The 23,155-nt window shown below is 42.4% G+C and overlaps 1 protein-coding gene across 2 annotated transcripts in view; it reads right to left on the reverse strand.

Moving 5' to 3' along the window:
• ZNF697 (zinc finger protein 697) overlaps positions 1-13,257 on the reverse strand; it is a 29,118-nt gene extending 15,861 nt beyond the window's left edge. Inside the window, exon 1 of one of the 2 annotated variants that reach the window (XM_019021112.4) lies at positions 12,816-13,257. The gene's annotated coding sequence lies outside the window, so the exon portion shown is untranslated. The other variant, XM_055355639.2, reaches the window with a different exon arrangement.
• Positions 13,258-23,155: the final 9,898 nt, after the last annotated feature.

The following is a 23,155-nucleotide window of genomic DNA, read 5'->3' on the forward strand; positions in this document are numbered from 1 at the left end:
GGTTACAAGGCTTAATACTGAACAGAGCTCATGGGAAGTGGGAGAAGGGGCAGTGGAGCAAAGATACTAATAGAAACTTAAGTTTGATGCTTTTTGCTCTTTTTAAAAATGAGATAAAGGAATAGCTGTTATGTCCAAAATAGAATCAGATTCTGTTTCCATTTTCATCTACTTTTATATTTCCAAACAACTAAAAAATGATCCTGCCCACCAGAACTTGTTTATTTCCACCATTAATGCAGCAACTCTACACTCCAAACCAAGAAGGAATAAACTGGATTAGGGGTCCTAGTTGTGACAATTCTATTAGGGGAATGCTTTATCCCCAGGACAGACAAACTAATGAAAGGATGTGAGTGTCCAGTAGATTAAGTACCTCAATTATTGGTCCTCCCTAGAATCACCTTCTAAGGGGATGAAAAATGGAAGATCATGTACAGATGAAAAGGAAGATAACACAGTAGTGATTTATGAAAATGTGATCTCCACGAGATGAACTCTGACAGGAACAGAACTACTTTACTAGCCCAAACTGAGAACTTTTAAATTCAGATAGTGTCGTCGGACAGTGCTCAGAGAAACTCTGAGGATGCCAGTCAAATTGCTTCATATCACACTACAAAGAGAGCAACTAGAAGATATTATGCTCCTACTTTACATGAGAACTGAAAGCTCACAGATATTTTCTGTTTCAGCCAATGGTGCACAGTAAATCTAGGATGCACACACCCAGTCACAGGACACAGCTTTCCTCCAGGAAGTGATGCATCTATCTCAAGAAGGAGGCTTGCGTGTCTGGGACTCATTCATAACTTGAACATCACGTTACTAAGTCATTCATCAGGTTCAGTCTGGGTTCCTTACCTTTAGTTCCTAGCATTTCCCAAAGAGAGCAACAGTACTATACAAACTTGCAAATAGAATAATGGTATTTTTCTTGAGCATGAGTTCTTAGCCTGAGGGCCTTCAGAATCCGTGAACTCCCTGCAGCCGTATGGAAATGTGTCTGTAGACACTTTCTCCTGATGAGAAGGCCCATAGCTTTTTCTTGGACTCTGAAAGGATCCGTGGAGCAAAAACAAAAACCCTGTTATAAACCACTATTACAAAGGACTCATGATACATTTCCTTATCATAACAATTCGAAAATGATACAGAGTGGTTTTGGGTAAGGGGGATAAGAGCAATTTCACCACTATATGCCACAAGATCTTTTGGCGTGCTGGTGGAAAAGAGAAGATAATGGCAGTAAGTCCAAAAGCAGGCAGTAGCACAGACAAAAATATCAGTAAATTTCAAACACATATGGAGAGCGAGGGACCTAGCAAATGGAACCTGCCTGAGATCACCACTTTGGTGATCTCACCTAACACCCTATTTTACAGATGAGTCAGGCAATGGAGACCAGGAAAGGTTAAGTAAATTGCTCATGAACACACCAGTTAAGGGCAGACACGAGCCTAAATCACTGGCATATTAACCTTGGTTTCAATCTCCCCTTGCTACTCAATCCAACATAACCTTTGGTGCTTGGCTAATTCACACTTGTGATTTGGGTCTCCCAGCATCATTAGTTCACCTGCTCTTCACTTCCTAGTCACTCACATTATGTGACAGGTGCACTAAGAGGGAGGGAAGTTGTTCCTCAAGACTGTAACACCCTGCCTCTCTTGGACGTATCTAATTTATAAGCTTGACCCCAGGTTTATGGCTCCTATCAGCTGCTTACTTGGGCAGTGAGTAAAATCACATTAATCAAACCATAACCTACCCAGTACACAAAATGCTTTGTTAGTTAATCCTTCTCCTCTCAAAGGAAAAAGAATTACAATCTGGACAAAGTCATCAACTCTTTCCTAACAAATCTTCAAAGTGTTAGCAAAGTTATCTTGCCTGCAAAGAATAACATGCAAATACCCAGATAAAGAAGGGCATTCTGGGAGTTACACAAAACTGCAACATAGGGAGGCCTAGTTCACATTTAACTGCACCATGGGATCAAGGACTCAGTTCATCCAATGTGACCCATTACTACAAATACAGTTTCTTAGCTCCACCCTGTGCTTTAACAGCTTTGCAGTCCCCATATGGGAAGTTGTATAGATGTGTGCCCGGTGGCAGGGACAGCACCACTCCAAGTACATTTTGCTGTAGAGAATGTATCCACAGATAATGAGCAAATCTCATCACTTGAATTCACAAAGGTGTTAAGTTGGTAGAGGATGGGGCCACCCTTCAGATTACTGGATTCCTTTTAGGTACAATCTCCCTTGCACCAGATTCTCCCAACCCGCTCTGTCATATTCATGAGTTTAGTGCTCTGGCTTTAGTGACAGCATTTCACTGACTGCATTTTTCTTGTTTTCTTCCTGACTTCTGATAATTTTTTTCCTATTGTAGTTTCAGTTATTTTTCCTCTAGAAAAAAACATAGAAAATGTTCTTCAAACTTAACTTCATGTGATCCTCAGAAGTGATCTCTGACTTAACAGGTTTTGGATTCTCTGCTGTTTTTACTAGAGAAAAACAGAACATCTTGTTGTCTAGAAAAAAAAAGCAGTTGTTTGAATTAGCATTGACTTAATGGAGTGTTAGAGTAAACACTGAATAATACTGAGTCCTTTGTATACTATTTGAAAAAAGTCATCGTCTGTGTGTGTGTATGTGTGTGAGAGAGAGAGAAAGAGACAGAGAGAGAGAGAGAGAGAGAGGAAAGAGAGAGAGAAAGGAGAGGGGAAGACCATGAAGCCTCAATAGTACTGGTTATACCATTTAAAAAAATCTTTAAAGACATTTTTCTATTCAAACTATGAAACTCATTAAAAGGGGAGACTGCCTCATTCTGCAGTATCATTTTTAAATTACTAAAACCAATTATCAAACTATATTATATTTTCTCCTGCAATGCCATTTTTTGGCCAAATAAATCTTACAGGCTATTGGGAAAAGGAGGAATAAGCGCTAGTGAGCCCTAGTGAAAAACTTAACATCACCACCACACTCTCACAGTTTCCCAGTGAACTCGGGCTTCCAGATGGGACAACCTCAGCAGACAGTGTTAATTGCTAACATTTAGTTAGTGATCCAGACCCACATCAATTATCAGCTATGTATTTCTACCTTCCACATGCAGTGGTCTCCTCTTCTGCTTTGATCTCACCATCAACACTGTAAAGTGCTTGGCATTTAATAGGAGTTCAGTAAATGGCCCAGAAAATCTTGTTGAGACACTCTCCTTGGAAATTCTCTTTGCTTAGCACCCACAATATTGCACTGTCCTGGTCCTCCTCATACTTCACTGACCACCCTGTCTCCTCTTCTTAACTCCTAAAATAGGTCAGCCTTCAAGGGTCTTTTTTCCATTTCTTCTCCCTCTCCCTCAACTGTTTTGCCTCTTCCTGTAGCTTTATACAGCTCTTCTATCCAAAGACCTCACAAATTTGAACCTCTCACCCAACCCCTGACCTGCACTCCAGATCCACATTTCTCATGATGCCCCAAGCATTACAACTGAGGAGGCTGAACGTCCCTTCCAGTCCTGAGGTGCTGTCCCACATGTCCCATGTGACAAAGGACAGGAGTCAGCAGAAACAGGAAAAGCACATGCGAAGGAGTCAACAGCACGGGTTAAAGTAGAAGTCTGCCATGACACATGGTGTGCCCCGGGACAGCTATTTCCTCTTCGAGTCTTAGTTTGATCATCTACACAATAGGGGAAAACAAGCTACCTTGAAAGGATGCTATAAAGACTCAATGAATTTCCATTTGTATTGTATCTGGCCCATGTCAGATTTAAAAACAAGTATTAGTTCCTTTCTTGAATCTTCGCTACAAATCAGCTCCTCCTGGCAGTGTCCATTTCTGTTAAAGCCGTCTTTGTTCTTACTCAGAAGCTCAAAACCATGGACTCAATTTTGACCCGTCCCTCACCCCTTTCAATCAAATCAGTTGCCATGTTCTTTTCACTTTTCTCTTTTTTTCAGTTGCCACTATCACTGCAGTACACACTCTTACTAGTTACATGCACCTACATGTCACTACCGCATCAATCTTAAAATGTTGTCACTTTATTATTCTGCTCAGAAACCCCTAAGTGACTTTGTCATATAAGCACAGACTCCAAGTCATTAACAATGTAGCCCAAGGCTCTCTTACCTCATCTTAACCTCTGTCCCCTAACCCCAGCCCAAAAGGGTTGCTTTAAATCCCCCAGAAGGCACCCTGTTTTCCCTTCCTGAGATGCTTTTCGTCCTCAAAGCATGGGTTACAGTCTGTCCTTTTCCGGAGGCAGCAGCACCTGTAATGGTTAAAAGCTCAGATTCTGGCCAGGCATAGTGGCTCACGCCTGTAATCCCAGCACTTTTGGGGGCCAAAGCCAGTGGATCGCTTAAGCTCGGGAGTGCAAGATCAGCCGGGGCAGCAGGGCAAAACCCTGTCGCTCCAAAAAAAAAAAAAAAAAAAAAAGCCAGAAGTGGTGGCATACACATGTAATCCTAGCCACTTGGAGGGCTGAGGTGGGAGGATTGCTTGTGCCCAGTAGGTATTCACACCACTGGACTTCAGCCTGGGTGACAGAGCAAGATCCTGTCTCAAAAAAACCAAAAACCAAACAAGATTCTGGAGCCATACGACCTGTGTGAATCCAGTCTAGCTGTTAGCCTTAAGCAAATTGTTCAACCTCTTTTGGCCTTAGTTTTCTTCATCTATAAAATGGAGAGAACAACTGAACCTACCTTATAGGGATAGTAAGTGCTCAGATAGAATTATTATTATTTTTTCACTTTGTATAACTTAAGATACTTTTTCTTATTCTGCCTAATATTAGTTTTTTAAATAGAATCATACTTACAATAATTCATATCTTATTTTTGGCTCTCCTTTTTCTCCTACCACCTCCCAACTGTAAGTTCCTTATGGGAACAAACATTTTATTCACTTTGATAATTCCCTCACACAATGGACCTTCAAATAGTTCTTGAAATGGATAAAATCAGGAGTAATTATTTCTTCCCCTCAGTCTCAAAAGGAAGACCTAAAAAGACTAGGAAATCTAGTGATTTGGCAAAATCACATCAGGTAAGGTAGAGTCATAGAGACAACCTAACTCTCCCAACTGGATCCAATAACCTGTTAGCACCAGGAGCCAAACATGCTTTATTACCCTGCTAAATAGGTAGCCATGACAGGAAATGGCAATTAGCCTCAAAAGTTAGGCAGACCATTCTCAAAAAAGAATTCTACATCTCTTGGCCCAAATGCCAGCACGCTTTGTTTGTATCAAATGCCCCTGTGTGGGTCCTCCCTCCACTCCAAGGGTTTAACCCTTGATTCAGCTGTGCAAACAGAGGTGGCACAGTGCTGTTTATGTTCATTGTGGGGAATGCTACCAGACTGTCCCACTATGACAGGACAACTACTTCTCTCCCACCCAAGGAAAATTGGGACTAGCAGTCACAGAAATTAAATGATGAATGAAGAAAGACCAACATTTAATCTTCAAAGCAATTATGAGACTAAAGAAGTTGCTGGGTGAGGCAGGGCAGGGAGTGCATTCAAATACCGGGGAGACTTGCATTTAACATTAAGAGTGGCTATTCAGACTAAAGTTTTATTCTCTGGCAGTTTTCAAGAGTTTCATGTTTTGTTCTGTTTTTCTTACTACAACAAGAAAGGCATGGATTTCTTGATTTCTCTTCTCACCTACATAGAATCATCAGCCTAGAAAACCCTTTCCCTAAAGGTCCAGAATTAGGCTGGGAAACAAATGAAGGCTCTTAAGAAAGTTAGTAAAGATTACATGCCATACAGGAAGTGTTGACCAGGAATACTTACCACACCACCAATTCAATCAATAAACACAAGCACATATTAGGAAGTAGAGAAACAGAAACAAAGGATGTCCTGTGGCAACTGCCCCCCAGACTAGTGTAGGCTGTGGCTGCAGTCTGGTTAAATTCAACTGATGCTTATTGTTATAAGGGGGGCGGTAAAAGGGGAGTGTGTCTTCCAGTTAATTTCACATTTTGGTTTCTCAGTTCTGGAGTAAACTAGTTTTATATTAAATTAAATCTGGCACACATTCCCCCCCTAAAAAATGAAACGATGGGGAAAGCTCATATACTAAAAAAAAAAAACAAGAAAAAGAGTCACAGGTGGGGAGAAAATGTTTGCAAAAAAAATATATGATAAAAGGCTGTTAACCAAGATATAGAAAGAACTCTTAAAACCCAATTAAAAATGGGCAAAAGATCTGAACAGACACCTCACCAAAGAAAATATGCAGACGGCAAATAGGCACATGAAAAGATTTTTAACACTGATATGGTTTGGCTGCGTCCCCAGCCAAATCTCATCTTGAATTGTAGTTCCCGTAATCCCCTCATGTCATGGAAGGGACCAGGTGGGAGGTAATTGAATCATGGGGGCAGTTACCCTCAGGCTGTTCTCATGATAGTGAGAGTTCTCAGAAGATCTGATGGTTTTATAAGGAGCTTTTCCCCCTTTGCTCGGCACTTCTCTCTTCTGCTGCCATGTGAAGAAGGACATGCTTCACCTTCTGCCATGATTGTAAGTTTCCCAAGGCCTTCCCAAACATGCAGAACTGTGAGTCAATTAAACCTCTTTTCCTTATAAATTACCTGTTTTGGGTATTTCTTCATAGCATCATGAGAATGAACTAATACAAACATCAATGTCATTTGAGAATTTCAAGTTAAAACAAGATGCCACTACTCGCTCATTAGAATGGCCAAAATCCAAAACACGACAACATCAAATGAGCTATCAAGGCGTGAAAAAACATGGAGAAACCTTAAAACGTATACTGCTAAATGACAGAAGCCAATATGAAAAGGTCACATACTGTATGATTCCAACCATATGACATTCTGTAAAAGGCAAACTATGGAGACAGTAAAAAGATCAGTGGTTGCCAGAAGTTAGGGGAAGGGAAGGATAAATAAGTGGAGCACAGAAGATGTCTAGGACAGTGAAACTATTCTGCACTATACTATAATGGTAGATACCCGTCATTACACATTCGTCAAAACCATAGAATGTACACCAAGAGTGAACCCTAAAGTAAATTATTGATTTTGGGTGATAATGATGTATCAATATAGGTTCATAAGTTGTACTAAATGTATCACTCTGGAGCAGGATGCTGAGAGTGGGGGAGGCTGTACATGTGTGAGGGCCGGAGGCAGACAGGAACTCTACTTTCTCAATTTTGCTGTGAACCTAAAACTGCTCTAAAATATTTTTGAAATTTTATATATATATATGTACATAATGTACATATATGTAAGCTATCTTCCCCAGCTTATATAATTTATAAGCATACAACCTTACCCACACCTCATTGTAAAAAATTGTCTGTGCCATCATTTTAGGAACAAATTAAAATGAAATTTAAAAAAAACACATTCATTCAACAAATATTTATCAAACCCTTACCATGCACTACCCATTATTCTAGATTCTCTGTTGTAAAGATTACATTCTAATGAAATTTCTATTCTACCTTCTATTTCTAAATACCTTCTAAACCACCTCTACTTTCTAAACCACCTTCTATTATCAGAAATCATTGTCAATACCTGCCTGAAGGATTATTTTCAAAACTAGCAAAACAAAAATAAAGTGATTCTTTGAAATTCACAAAGGCTTCCAGGTATGGGGGACAAAAAATTTCAACAACTGGAAAAGTCTTCCTATAGTGCCCTGCTAAACTTCATCAAGCATCAAAGATGTGCTAAGCACATGAAATAGCTCTGAGATGATGAGCCAAAGCAAAACATTTCTTAGCAAATAAAACCCAGAAAGTTTATTCCTGTTTTATAATTATGGTAAGATCCTGATAAACTTCTCAGAAGACCATGTATATCTGAAGTAACTCTCTGAATCAAAAGTAGGCCCTTTCCCTTTAACTACCCATAGCAAATTTAGCCTCCACAGGAAGGAGAAATCTGAAGTATCGCATGTGACCCTCTCACACACCTGCTGGAACACTGTTGCTGGCCTATGGATGCACAGAACATGACTTGCTGAATAGATTCAGTGATCCCAAGAACTCTCCTATTCTCCTTTAACATGACTAATGTGCTTATAACAACCCATAGCACACTGTGTTTATACCAGGGCTTTCAAAGTTCTCTGCACCCTTGAGGTCAGAGAAAAAGAAGGTTTAGTCAACCTAAGGAAATGTGTTCAATCTAGTGATAGGTGAAACTCTCTTCCACCCAAAGACGAGAAGCTACTGACCTTTTAACCATCCCTTATCAATACATGATGTAATGAATGCCAAATCTATACCCCACACAAATCTTGCTGCTCTGATGAAAACAGAATGAATTATCTTCCTTCCTCTCCCCAGCCTTCTTCTTCCTCAATAAGTGCAGCCAGTGAAACCCCTCTGATTTTCTCAGATGTGCATGACATCTGAGAGATTTGGCATGACAGCAAAGGGAAAGGTACTAAACAATGCCCCACCCCGCTACCCAAAATCATTAAACACTATAATCATTCAGTGCCAGTGTTAGTCAAGCTCAGAAAACTCAGCTTACAGTGGTCTGCTCTGGCATATTTCCAGAAGGTACTCTCCTCTTTTGGAAGTTACATGAAAAGGGTGAAAATTAACTAAGAAAATAATTATCCTCTCTTTCTATCCCTCTTCTACAATATAAGCAAACTATCAACATGCAAATAATATTTCGTGCCTCCACTTCTGCATTTTAGTCATTACCAATTCATCATTAACTCAGTTTCTGAAAGTCTACCATGTGCCAGGTTGTGTTCTGGACATAAAGTCCCTGTCACGTGTGGGAACCCACTCAAGTCTACTTTCATTAAGAAAACATTGAACTGCAGAATTTCAAACAATGCAAGAGATTAGGGGAGAGGCTGAGGGTGGCCTGGTGTAGTTGAAAAAGGCTACCCAAAAGAAGTGAGACTTGGCCTGGCAAGAGGAATTCAGACAGACTGGGAGAAAAAAGAAAAGAATTCCAAACACACACAGTTCTTTACCCAAAGGTCTTATTAAGGGTTCTGAACCTGGCCTTTCCAACTGATGGTCATGAGAGTTTAAGGACATAAAAATAACAGATCTATGAAAAAAACAGTACTTCTCAGAATAAGATACATGAGGATGCTTTTAGAAGCACAACAATGTTACTGGTAGGAAATCTGGGAAGTGGAGGACTTCAGGAGAAGAAGGAATAAAGAACTGTCAGTTTTCTCCCATGGAAAGCAAATTCTGAACAGGCTTGACAGTCAGCAGACCTAAATTCCAGTCTACACTCAGTTCAGAATCTGGGACTCCAGGCAAGCTTCTTACCTTCTCTCCAAGCCCTAGTTTCCTCATTTTTAGAATGGAGATAACAATATGTAAGTCATCAGATTAAACATGTAAATCACCTAGTTTAGTAGCTGATATACAGATGTTCAATAAGTGGCGACTATTATTGTAATCACATAAAAAGAAGCATGAAAAATTGCCCAGTTCGAGATAAGTGAGGGACTACTAAATTGTAGTGTCTTTGGGGAAAATCTGAAAGTCTGATTTGTTTTCTATTTCTATATGCTACATTTTAATCCTCATAGATTGCTTCGGCTATAAAAATAAAAATGGCACGGTAAATGTCTGGCTTACTTGCAAATAGCGGGACAGTCTTCGTAGTGCTGCTTTTCTAATGAGCACTTTGCACCTTCATAATTGAATGGAAACAGTTACCTTCTTCAGTCTAGGACAATGACAAAAATTGTTGATTATTTGCTTGGGATTAATCCACTCCATATTCTGCCTGAGAGTTTAAAATGTAGGCTGGCAAATAACTTATTCAACAAAATTTTTGTGAATGTCCTTGTACTAGACACTATGATAGGTACTTTTAGGGTCTCTTAACCCAGGAGCAAAAGGAAAAGCCTCAGTCTGACATGTCCTAGATGCTTTATTTTCACAATTGCAATGAATCATCACAGGTCTATGAGAAAGGCTCCATCCCATTTTCTAAAGAAAAGGCAAGATAATTAAGATTTTTTTTATCCTTTCACTCCTTCTTTGATTTATTCATGTTTTCAAATCAAACATCCTTTGGGCACTTGTTAGATATTAACACCTAAAGCAGGTGTCATTGAAATAATACAAATTACCAAGGGGTAAGATTAATTTTGACTGCAAAGTTTGGGAAGAGTTCTGTAAGGGAGCTAATCAGCTGGGCCAGGATATGTACAAAAATAATTAGGGACAGGTACAGGGATGTCCAGCAAGCATGGGGTTCAACCTGACAGTCACGGAGGTGGAAGAATGTCTGTTGCATCTTCAAGGACTGGGGAGCTATTTGCTCCAAGGATGGGTAGGTAAATTGGGGTGGCACAGGTCCAGTAAAGGAGAGAGGTAGGTAGGCACTGAATTGTGAAGAATTTTAAATCCCAAAGTAAGGAGTTACTTTTGTTGATTATATTAACTCTACATAGTGTGTGGTACTGAGAAACCTGTTAAGGGGCAGGTGAAAGAAAAGAAAAAAGAAGTAGAATCTTAGATACAAAGAAAAGCCCATATGGTACTGACATAGGTTCAAGCTCCAGACCTCTTACTGACACTGCAGCTATTTTTTTCTTTCTACATAAGCAGACAAGCTCCTTCTTGCCTTAGTTTATCATCCTTGCAACCAACCTTTACCCTTTCTCCTTCCCTTCACAGGACACTAGTAATTAGGCAAAAAATGTAGATTCTGAGGAAATTCAAAGAGTTTTGGTGGGGGAGGGAGAGGAAATGTGATGCAACTCCATGAGCCTTAGTCATGCTGCTGATGTGAGGTCACTATTTACCACTTCAATCCAGCCGCATCAATCCAGCCGGTTCTTCTGTCTGACTAGCATCCATTTACCCCTCTATCCCAGTAGTTCTGAAAAGCCATCTATGTGTTCCTTTGTGTAATGTAAAGGGCAGCCTGACTTCATATTTATCATCTTGTTCAATAGGATGCCATCTTATTCTCTGTTGGGCATGGCTGAACTTTTGACATCAACTTTCCCTTAACAACAACCCCCACTTCCAACACACACACACGCACGCACGCACACACACACACACACACACACACACACGGCCAATATGTTCTAACTAGAAATCATCTAAATTCACAGAGCCTCTTCCCTTCACTTCATTATCCTCATGCCCTCATCCTAAACAACTTGGTTTTTTTTCTCGATTCCATTCTTTATCTCAGTTCAAATGCCTCATCTCTCCCAAAGAAGCTAAGGAGAAATGTTTTGTTTCACCTCGAAAGCCATTTATATCAGGCTCAGGGCTCTCTCCATGTCCTACAGCATCATTCTTTCGACCATGAGCCTTGCATACTCCTGCCTGGCCATATAAGTGGCATTCTTAAAGGTTCATTTGGTTCCTCAAACGTATTCCACATTAAATAATATCCACATGTTGGCTTGTTGAGAGAAGAAGGTAAACAGTTGGGGGCATCAACAAAAAATCAGGTGAGGGGAGAAAGGAGAGATAGTGAGTGTGGCCCCTTAGGCATGCTGAGTTCAGTTACAACAGTCACACTTAGACTGTGTTCAAAGTTGCCCACTCATCCACCACAGCTACTCAAAGACATTCAACTCGCTAGCCATTATCCAACCGCATTTACCAGACGCTCAGTCTTGAGGGAGGAGGGTAACGCAGTAGGGGGTGCGGAGTATTGGTGTCACCCTACAGGTTAAGGACAAACATGCCCACTACAAGGACAAGGATACATCACCAACTTCAATTCAGCCCAGGGTTCATGTAGCAAGGGGTGGGTGATTCACTCCTGTGGGGGAGGCAGGGCGGGGGGGGGGGGGGTGGTGGAGGCGGTTAGGAAAAAGGAAAATCGTGGAAAGTCCCAGAGGAAGTGGTAGTCAGTTCCCGATGCATGGCCATAATGTACACTGGCCATAAGGTACACTCAGCGCCTCTGTGTCGCTGCTCCCCCTCAACCTTTTACTCACCCACTCCTCCCAACATGCGCCTCACCCGCGCCTCCATGCACAATCCTGAGCCTCGGCATCCCCGCGAGGTGCAGGTTCCAGCTTTGCCCACCACCCCACCACCTACCTACATGGACACGTGTGGTTGGAATGCCTCCCGGGGCTAGACAGCCACCCCTCTTGGGCTGCGAGCTGCTGCCCATCTCTCCACCCACCCGTCCTTATTGTGTCATTTGCCCGGTCTGATGGCAGCCCCAAAGCCGCTCATTTGAGTGGGCTAGAATGGAGAAGAGAGGAAAAGGGAGGCACACATTTCATTCACTAGGACCCAAGATGACCTGCCGCCTCTCTCCTGCCCTTCTAGGAGCCCCCCACCCTCCCTTAGCCCCAGCGGGGCTGGAGGCACGGACAGACAAGGCAAGGAGAGCGCAGTCCGTCAAGGTCCACAGCTGCACACAAAGCCCTTCACCTTCTCCTTGCCTTCCAAGCTCCTCCCTGGGCTTGGTTTCTCCGAGGGTCTCTGATGCCCCCTTCGGTGGTCGGCGGGACGGTCCTATTCCCTCTTGCATCGCTGTCTCCTCCCTCATGTCTCAGCCTCCTCCTCCCCGCCCCTCGCCACATACCCCTGAGGGAGCTCAGTCCCGGCTTTGGGGGCGCGAGAGCACCCCATAAGCCCGGGGCCCTGTGCCCCAGGGGAGCGGTCAACGGTCCACTTTACGAGGCACAACTTCGCCCAGCCGTTCCGCCACCGCACTCGAACACACACCCCATCCCCGCAGCGGTCGGGTCTGGTCCCGATCAGCCCCATCCCCGGGAGGCGGTTGAGCCCAGCCACAGCCACGCTCCTACCTGCGCGGCGGCTGGCGCGGCGAGGAGCTAGGGCACCGAGCGCCCCGGCCCGAGCCCCGCACCGCAGCGTGTCTGCCCTTGTGCGGCGGCGGCGGCTGCAGCGGCCGCTGGGTGGCCCGCTGGCTGGCTGGTTGGCTGGCTGGCTGGCTGGCTGGCTGGCTCGCTGGCTGGCTGCCCGGCTGACTCCTCACTGGGGCTTCCTGTAGGGCTGGACAAAGGACATTTCCTGGGAGGAGCGGGAGAATGTTCCCAGCATGCCTCGATTTGTAGTTCCCGGGGACTTCCTGCCACCGCAGCAGCGGGCGCCCTGGAGGTAGCTCGGGCCAGGCTAGGACTCCGGGACAGGAGGAAAGGCGCTCGCTGCTCCCCTAAGCGCTGTGGGGAAGGGAGCGGCCGGCGGGTCTTGCCCCACGCCCCGCCCCGCGGCGCTCAAGGAGCCCGCTGCCCCGGAGGACGCGAGATCCCAGCGCCGCACTCCGAGCTCGCGGCACCGGTTGCGGGCAGCCGGTGGGACGCTGCCGCTGAGCTGTCCCATGGTGCGGGAGGGCTCTGCGGTGGGAGAGGCCTTTTCTTTAAAAACTGGGAAGTTTGTGATGGGTTCGCTTTTTAAAAATTAATCTAAAAACACAAAATCTATCTTTTAAAATAGACTTTCTTTTTGTCTTTTACGCCGTTGACATCCTGCTGGGGGCCGATTAAAGAACTTGATTGCTCGCCAGGAATTCAGGTTCCTTAAGATCTTGGCGCTTCATCTTTAAAACCATACAGAGCTGATTGTTTCCAGATCCCGACCCGGTGACATTCCTCCCTCATTGTTGACCTTGTCCCAAACATCTTTTCAAGAAAAGCAATTAAATTGAGATTGAAAATAAATTACGTAAATTAAATATTAGACGTGAAAACCTGTGTGCTGCTGAATTAGGAAAGTGCTGGACTTTCTGCGTATCTTTCCTTCATTAACCTTTAGGATTCAGCTTCTTGGTCCCATAAAACAGATGTGCTGGCCACTGTATATTAAGTGTGTGTATCTCGGGAGTGGAAGGGTGAAGAGAAGAGGACATTGGCTACAAGAGAGGAACTCTACTTCCAGCCTAGCAAGAGTCTATGATGCCCTGCACATGTTTTTGTCTATTTCTGGGACCACAGACTCAGGACCCTTAGAAAATCAAGGAAGGACCACATAGAGACTAAATGACTAAAAGCTATATTCTCTCCTGGAGCGTGAGCAGAAAGTAATAAACTGAACTAGGAAACGACAAGTTCTAGGATGCTCTAGAATGTGTTTGAAAAGTAATCAGATAGAAAAGTCTCTGGGAGGCCGGGCGCGGTGGCTTACGCCTGTAATCCCAGCACTTTGGGAGGCCGAGGCGGGTGTATCACGAGGTCAGGAGATGGAGACCATCCTGGCTAACACAGTGAAACCCCGTCTCTACTAAAAAAAAACAACACCAAAAATTAGCCGGGCGTGGTGGCGGGCACCTGTAGTCCCAGCTACTCGGGAGGCTGAGGCAGGAGAATGGCATGAACCTGGGAGGCAGACCTTGCAGTGAGCTGAGATCATGTCAGTGCACTCCAGCCTGGGCGACAAAGTGAGACTCCGTCTCAAAAAAAAAAAAGAAAGAAAGAAAGAAAAGTCTCTGGGCTTGGTGGCTCATGCCTGTAATCACAGCACTTTGGGAGGCCGAGGTGGGAGGGTCACTTGAGCCCAGGAGTTCAAGACCAGCCTGGGCAACATAGTGAGACCCTGTTTCTACGAAAAGTAAAATAAAATAAATAGCGGGTGTGGTGGCGCGTACCTGTAGTCCCAGCTACTCGGTCGTTTAAGTGGAAGGGTCGTTTGAGACTGGGAGTTTGAGGCTGCAGTGAACCGTGATTGCACTCCAGCCTGGGTGACAGATTGAGACTCTGTTTCAAAAAATAAGGTCATAATTACGTGTCACCTCCACTTGTCATTTCACATTTTAAATCCATATGATTAAAACATTTGGGTGAAGGGTTTAGCTTACATTTAAGTAAAGTTTATGCTAGAGTTCTCTTTCTCTAGAGATCCTTAACCTCACGGATAAGATGGGCTGGATTAAAATGTAGAATTGATGAGAAGCATGCAGATAGGACTGTCCACCTCCCAAAAGTTCCTGTTGTATGCCCACCCTAAAGGTCCTGCTGTATGCCCACTCTGTTGACTGTCCACCTAAATTAATTGTGCTGTGATCCTTGCATTTTCTGGACCCTACAAATTACTGCTCCTTCACATTCTCAACCTGGTAACATTCCAGTGAAACTAATCTCCCCATCTCCACCCCAAAGAATTGATTATTGTTTTGCAAATCAAGTAGCCTCTAATAGTGTTCAATCTGAAAAACGTGATATACTTGCTTGTAGCATTTAACATATAACATTGCCCATTGAAACTATTTTTTGCCTTGCTTTTAATACAACACACTCTCCTCCTTCTCCTACACTTCTAACTTGAGCTCAGAATAATTGAACTTTCACTCATTATTTCACGCCATTCCAAACCTGTCCCATCCTTTTGTTTCCAATCTCAGTTATTTTGTTACTTCAAAAAAGTTTTGTTTAACATTTATTCATGCTAGTCTCCATGTCTGGAGTAGACATGTAACATTCAACAGTAAGATATTTTACTGAGTAACTACCAGCTATGTCTTACCCCCAAGAAGCCCACACTCCAGTTGAAAAGACAGATGTCACACAATTACTTCACAGTGTTTAAGGGCTATAATGCTGCCTTATACTGGGGTTCGTGTTCTGTAAAAGTGGGGCTCTTTCCATAAGCCTTGTGTTCCAGTGAGTGGCAGGAGTGGACAGGAGTGGCCGGAGGAAGGCTTGGGAGGGAGGAAATACAGATGGTAAAGAAGACACGTAGTGTGTGAAATTTGGTTCTGAACAGGGTGGTAGCTGAGAAGGAAGTGGGATCAAACGACATTCTTCTGTTTGTAGGGGTTTTATTTGTTCGGTTTTTAAGATGAGAGAGCCTTGAGTATGTTTAAATGCTGATGAGAAAAGTCTTGGAGAGAAGCAAAGGGTAACAAAGAGGAACGAAAGAGGATAAGGGATTCTTATTCAACAAATACTTGTTGAATTAACTAATTCCTGCAACTTAGCGTTGAAAATGTTGAGATTGAAATGAACAAACTGCGTATTCCCAGCTAAGATACGCAGAGTCTGAGACCAGAAGGAAATGGCATTTCTTTCCTCCTTGTCATATGCTCTCTCCTGCCCTTGAGGCCCTCAGGGGAAGGTGACAGACAAGTGAATGAAAGGAGAGAATGGAGGCTTCCTCCACTGTCGAAGATTAAGTCTTTTCCAAGTTGACAATAGGTTGGAAAGGCACACCACAACTTCAGGAAAGTCCAAACTTTCAAGCCTGTGGATTTTCATTTCATCTTTAAACTAAAAAAAATTTTACCCTTGCCCTTTTCTTTTTCTTCTTCACCACTTTGAGGCAAAGTAAATAATGATTCTCATCCTCATCTTTCAGAGAGTTGAGCCTGGACAGATTTGCTTACATTTTTTTAAGCTTTCAAGTATAAAATGGATGGACCTCTGTTGTTTTTCTTAACCTAGCAAGCATCCCTTTCCCTTTTTTTGGTAACAGCACCTTTGAGAAAAAACCCCATTTCCACCCTTAGGTCTTGTGGTTTAGAGAAGGGCAGAGCCCATCTTCACCTCCACTTCATTGGCAGATAGTGATCAAGACCCGCCAATTAGCCAATTCAGTGTTGTATGAGGGATAAGCTATTAAAGGAAGCAAAGCTGAGAAAAGGGGTGTGGGAAGGGATGTATGCATAAGCAAATTTTTATGACTTGTTTGATCATGCCTGAAGCCAAGTTACCCTTAGACTTTTTAGTTACATGAGCCAAAACATTCCCTTCTGGGCTTAAGCTATTTTGAGTCAAGTTCTATCTCTTGCAGCCAAAAGAGTTCTGTATAGCTGGAAGTGGGATGCTGTAGTGCAGATCCTTAAATGTAAAATTGGCTGAGTTGAGAAATGGTGAAAGTAGGAAAGATCCCTCTGTGCCAGGCTAGAGAACTGGAAATTCTTGTGATATGGTAGCCAGGAAACTGAGTGAGAGGTCTCAGACCCCAGCATTTCCAGGGTGGAGTTTGAGAGGTCTTGATTGACAAATGTCAGGGTTTTAGAGAGTTTGGTCTACTTATAGTTTTTATAAATGTTCCAAAGAAAAAGCCATGCTAATGTTGAAACTGGCCTATGTAGTAGCAGAGAGGAAAAAACTACAGTGTGATTAAAAGATTCCCCTTCTACCAGTAGCCAGCAAACCCAAATGGTCTGGAGTCAGATATATTGAGCCATGCCACGCTGGAAAACTAAAATCCTCTGCCTCTTGCACAGTGACAGCAAAGGCATAAGTAAAAAACTGATAATAGACTGTCTCCTGAGTCTACATCAAACTCCTCCTGCTGTGCTGTTCCTGCCAGAGGAAGGGAAGAATTAACCCCATTTTAATTGGGTGACCATATCATTTCTTATCAAAATGGGACAATTCTGAGTGTGAGTATGGGTGCTATTAATAATTATACCTAGATGACAGCTCTAAAGCAGGTCACCCTAATTAAAGAGCTATCCACTAGGACACCACCTTGCATCAAAAGGCCACGCCATTAGTCCTCCTCAGCTGCAGATAGTTATTTCAAGTTGCCCTAGGCAGAGGCCAAGGTGGTGGCTGTTAAACTGAAGACTGTTAAAATGAGTCATCTCTAAGGCTTTTCCTTAAAAGACAGAAACTCCCAGGACAGGGTCTAGAGCGTAGATAGACTCCATACCTCTGACATACAAGAGAAGGGGGGGGGGGCGTGGCTAAAACAATTCGGTCCCAAGAACAGGAATCCTCCTCAATTCCCTTTACAGTTGTGATCATGGAGGAAAATAGTCAACAGGAATCCTTTCTGAGAGTAAAGCTGAAGGTAGCTAAATTGGCCAAGGAACTCAATTCCTGTGAGGCAGATAATTCTTGCTATTTCTAATTAGCAGAATGTAACACATCCTATGGTACAGTCTCCATACTGATTATTTACCCTTTCCTTGCTTTCCTGTAGGAGTTACTCAATTTTACCCTCTACTGTTTTATACTGACTATGTGGGGAGTAATCAGATTTGTAGTTTCGTCATACGTTGTCAGAAAGAGAGAATGAAAATCACTTAACGGTAATGGACTAGGAGCTAGACACAAAGAAAAAACAAGAGAAATGAAACGAGTTAGACATGTGAAAATGCATTTACCTTTTGGATTGTGGGTGAATGCATTTTCATGCATATGTAGAATAATTGCATGCTATTAAGTGGGGGCATTTTAAAAACTGTATGGAAGAAGGGAAGCCAAGAGATGGACTGTCGAGTGTGGCTACTGTTTTTTGACGGCTCAGCATTCATTCCCACTTTCTTGTAACAGCACTCTAATTTTCCTTCTGAGGAACAACCCCTCCTTCAACTTTAGTCTTGTCTGGAAGAGGGTCTATCTTTCCCTACCTCTACCACTTCATTGCCCAGTTCTGAGGTTGGAGCTATAACCCAGGCCGGGCCAATCAGTGCCTCCCATAGCTCACAGACCAGTAATTGTGTCAGAGATGGGCATATGACCCAGAAGATAAAATCAAAGAAGCCCTCTTTCTCTGTTGAATTGCTAGTTGAAAAAAATAACATTAAGCTGAACATGCTGGAATGTATAGCCTGAATGTGGAGTCAATACAGAGAGTGGAAGGGCTGAGACAGGGAGACACAGAAAAAGAGAAATTGACTTGAGCTCTTCATTCCAAGCATTTCGAAATCTATCCTTGCACTTTTTAGTTCTGGGAACCATTAAATTCTCCTCCCCCACCATTTTATTTATCTGATTTGAATTGGATTTTTGCCTAGTTCAACAGAAATAGTTCTGAGCAAACTCAGAATTTTGATGTTTTTTGGAATTTTTCCTTAACTGGAATTTTCACCAGTAATTTCCTGGTGAAATTACTCAGGAAAGAGGGATGTGAGAACAAGACAGGGGAAAAGGGGTAGGTTCACATGAAAAACAGCTTCCAGTGAAATGTTCTTTTCCTTATTAGAGACACTGTGGTTCCCACCACCAGCTCCCTAACTCCATAATCCAGGCTGGAGAATTAGGACTATGTGTGGTAAACTGACCACTTTCTAGGACATAAATGATGGGGACACATGGATCAGTCAGTGCCTATTAGGAGAACTCAGCCATGTTTTCATTCTTGTATTGGTTCTTTCGGAAAAAAAAAAAGGCTGGGCATGGTGGCTCATACCTATAATCCCAGCACTTTGGGAAGCCAAGGTAGGAGGATCCCCTGAGCCCAGGAGTTTGAGACCAGCCTAGGCAACATAGTGAGACCCCATCTCTGCAAAAAAATAATAATAATAAATTTAGCTATACATGGTAGTGCATTCTTGTAGTCCCAGCTACTTGGAAGGCTGGGGCAGAAGGATTGCTTTAGCCCGGGAGGTCAAGGCTACAGTGAGCTCTAATCATGCCACTGCACTATAGCCTGGGTGACAAAGTGAGACTTGGTCTCTATCAAAAACAAACGAACAAACAAATTCAATCCTTAAAGTTATTGTTTAGCCTGGTTGGTTTATTAGTAGGTAACATACAGCTTGGTTTTCCAATCTTATGTTTTGTTTTGTGTCCTGGTGGCATTTAGCTGCTTCATCTTAAGTCCTAAAACTTATATTCTATTCCCACCCAGATCAGGGCCTTTCCCCCATTTATGCCTGGAGTCAACACTCCACCTCCAGCCCCAGCCTTTCTGTGGGTAGCTCCTTCTCATCTTAAACCTAAATGTCACCTGCTTATAGCAGTTTTCTCTGGCCATTCTATCTGAAGTAGCCCCCTTTATTTTCTGTTGGTCCTTTGTTTTCTTCTATTCAAAACGCTTTAAATTTTGTTTACCTGGCTTTTTTCTCTCTTGCAACTAGCTGGAAACTCCACAAGAGTAGGGATCTCTATGTCTGTATCATTCCTAATTTTGTCCCAAGAGTCCAACACTGTGCCCAGCTTTTACAGTAGGAACTCATAAGAAATTTGCTGTATACACTTAATGAATACTTTTAAAGCAGCTGTGAGGAACATCACTGTTCATTTGTGGACAACTTCTCTTGGATATACTTTTTCAAAGTAAATTTTTATTGAAACATAATGTATAGAAGTACATATTTCATTATCATTTTCAGATTTTGAAGTATATCTTATTCCCTACAGGAGAATTTAGGGAAGGGGAAAGTGAAAGTATTTCCCAAAGGAAGTGGAGGGAGGAGGAGGGGATGTTATCACTGGGATTAGCTGGGCTAAAGACTGGCTCTAAAACAGCCTGCCTTCTACAAATGTTTCTCTTAGCTAAAGGCAAAGACACTGTTTCTTTGCTGGGCTTCATATAGCCTGGAACCTCTAATCCCTCAAGGTTGGGAAGAGAAGGAAAATCAATTGTGAGTTACAGGAAAAGTAGATAACATAGGTCAAGGTGTAGATTTTACTCACCTCCACATTCCAAAAACTAGAAATATATTTAGTTTACTAAGCTTTTTAAACAAATCTGTATCTGATTTAATGGAGAAATTTTTGATGCTCTCTCTCTCTCTCTCTCAGATTAGATACAGGAAAAGGATGCTCAATATCACTGCTACTCTTCCACTTGGTACTGGAAATCTATTCCAACCCAACAAGAAAAGACAGTTAAATGTATAAAGATTAGAAATGAAGATACAAAACTGTTACTTGCAGATGGTCTGATCATTTACATGAAATTTATTATAAACCAGGAACCATCTAATGTGTTTAATATTCGCATAATCCGTATTTCACAAATAGGGAAAATAAGGCTCTGAGAGGCTGTATTTACCCAAGATTGTTCAGCAGTCGGATTCAGAGGCTGAATTTAAGTCCACGTAACAAGAAGAAAAAAATGGGAACATTCAGAGTGAGAGTGTGAAAGCAAAAGCCAGGAAGCCCCATCCATCCGTCCTTTCAACAGTGAACAAAATATGGTTCCATCCATTTATTCATTCAATAGTAGAAAACGTACTGTGTTAATTTGCACCTGCTCTCTTCCCTGCACAGTGCTCAGCATGAGGGACACCAAAATGAAGACTCAAGCCGTGAGCACAATCCAGTGAAAGAATGATAACCACGCAAGGAGACAGAGCTGTTATCACTGAGCTTGCATAGCAGATAATGGGTGCTGAAGAAATTGGGGGTGTCAGAAATCACTTCCCCAGTGGTGATGCCTGAGCCAAGTCTTAAGCGTAGATGTAGGTTTTCTGAGGAAGGAGCTAGGCGCTTCAGGTAAGGGCAAAGACCTGCAATGCTGTGAAAGGTGGGATAGGGCAGCTCAAATGAAGAACATTGCCTGAGACTGGAGAAGTAGGAACGGACCCAGAATGCCATTGTGAACCATGCTGAGGAGTGTGGACAGTGGACACTGTATCACGGTAATGACATACAGACTCTCTATACCAGTAGATAGACTAAAAGTAAGTGACTCCATCCCTGTAGGCTGAATGAGGCAGTAAACTGCTTTGTTTTCTTTTACTGTGTCTACAGTCAGTAGTCTCAGTTTCATTTCCATTGGCATGCTAATTTTCTTATAATGTACCACCAGTCACAGCTTTTTAAGTGGTATCACCAAAACTTTCTCCTATTCTCAATAAAACTGCTTTGGCATCTAACTGACTTGACTAGCACGCCCCACCTACTCGTCTTTTCTCTGGAAGCATTGTGGCTTCATCACCAGGTTTATTGTTTCTGATCATCTAAGGAGATATGGCTTCAGTGAAGGAGAAAAGATAAATCTATTTATTCAATACATATTTATGGAGCATTTACAGTGCTAGGAATACAACAGTGAATAAAATATGGTTTCTCCTCTCAAAGAGCTTATAGACTCGAGTTGACCAAACAGGTAATAATAATATTTAGTGCCAGAATCAGAATCTCAGATATTCTGGTATTTGCTGATTCTGATACTGTGTGCTAAACCTTGTTCAATGTGCTTTGTATATGAACCCTTTAGTCATTCAATACTCTTGACAACCTTATGAGGCAGGTACTATTGTTACCACCCTCACCCAATTTACCTTCCTTCCCCATTTCATCTTCTAGTTGGCTCAGAACCCAAACAGTGTAGCTCCAGTGTCTGTGCTCTGACCTTCTTCACGTTAATTTCTTAATGACAATCTAATGTGATAAATGACCTGATATAGACACACTACATTAGAAAAATGTCCAGGGTGCTACTGGCACCTACCGTAGTCTTAGGGGTGAGGAAACATTTTCTGACAAAGTTTCTAGCTGAGCCTGGAAGGGGGAGGAGTTGGCCAGGTACAGAGGAAGGAGGGAAGTGATTTGGGGTCAAAGGAATCTTAAGTGTAAAGATCCTGAGCCTAGAAACAACTTGTCACTCAGAAGATCTACAGAGCATTTTGGAAGGCCAAAATGGGTCCAGGATGAGGGGGTGAGGATGAGGGTGGGAAGGAGTAAAAATAAAGTTGGCTGTTTTAGATCTTAACATTTTACTGCTAGAAGAAATTGCATAGACAAGGCAATAAAGCCAAGTTCCAGAAAATCCTGAATTTAAATATTACATCCCTTTTAAGGCATGCTGGTCTTTTTCTTCAAACCAAAATCAGAATCATTTTTTGGACTTGTGGACTTACTTAGGTAATAAGTCTCAGAAAAGTAGCTCTTATTAATTACATGAAATTTGATATTTAACCATTCACCTTTGTTGAAAGAAATAAAAGTACATTAAATTATATAAAATTACCCCATAAATCAGTTGATACAGTGATTGAACTGTCATTCTTATATTCAACATATATTTTTACTGAGCACTGCTATATATCAGGCCTAGTGTATGACACTGTAGGATATATCAGTGAAGAAGAAGAAGACAGGTGCTTGGGCTTGCAGTATGCATATTTCAGCAAATCCTAAGTATCTCGATCTGAAAAGCATGCTATCCATGCTATCTAGAATACATAAGGGTTTTAATCCGAACATCTAATTTTACAAATGAAGAAACTGAAGAGGTTAAGTGATTTACCCAAATTCACGCATTTCAGTTTAGTACGGTGCTGGAGACTTGACCTAGTGTCACACACTGGCAAGCCATTGCTCTCTCCAATAACACCCCACTCCCTCATATATTATGAACCATGGATTTAAGAGAGTTGTTTGACAAGAAGTCAAGGAGTCTTGTAAGACAGGATTCTCGTTGCAATATTTCTTTAATAATCTCATATTCTCCTTCACTAGTGAAATAATAGCCTACACATGTCCAACATCGTCCTCTTTGCAAA

Source organism: Gorilla gorilla, chromosome 1 (assembly GCF_029281585.2).
Source record: "Gorilla gorilla gorilla isolate KB3781 chromosome 1, NHGRI_mGorGor1-v2.1_pri, whole genome shotgun sequence".
NCBI classification, from domain to species: domain Eukaryota; kingdom Metazoa; phylum Chordata; class Mammalia; order Primates; family Hominidae; genus Gorilla; species Gorilla gorilla.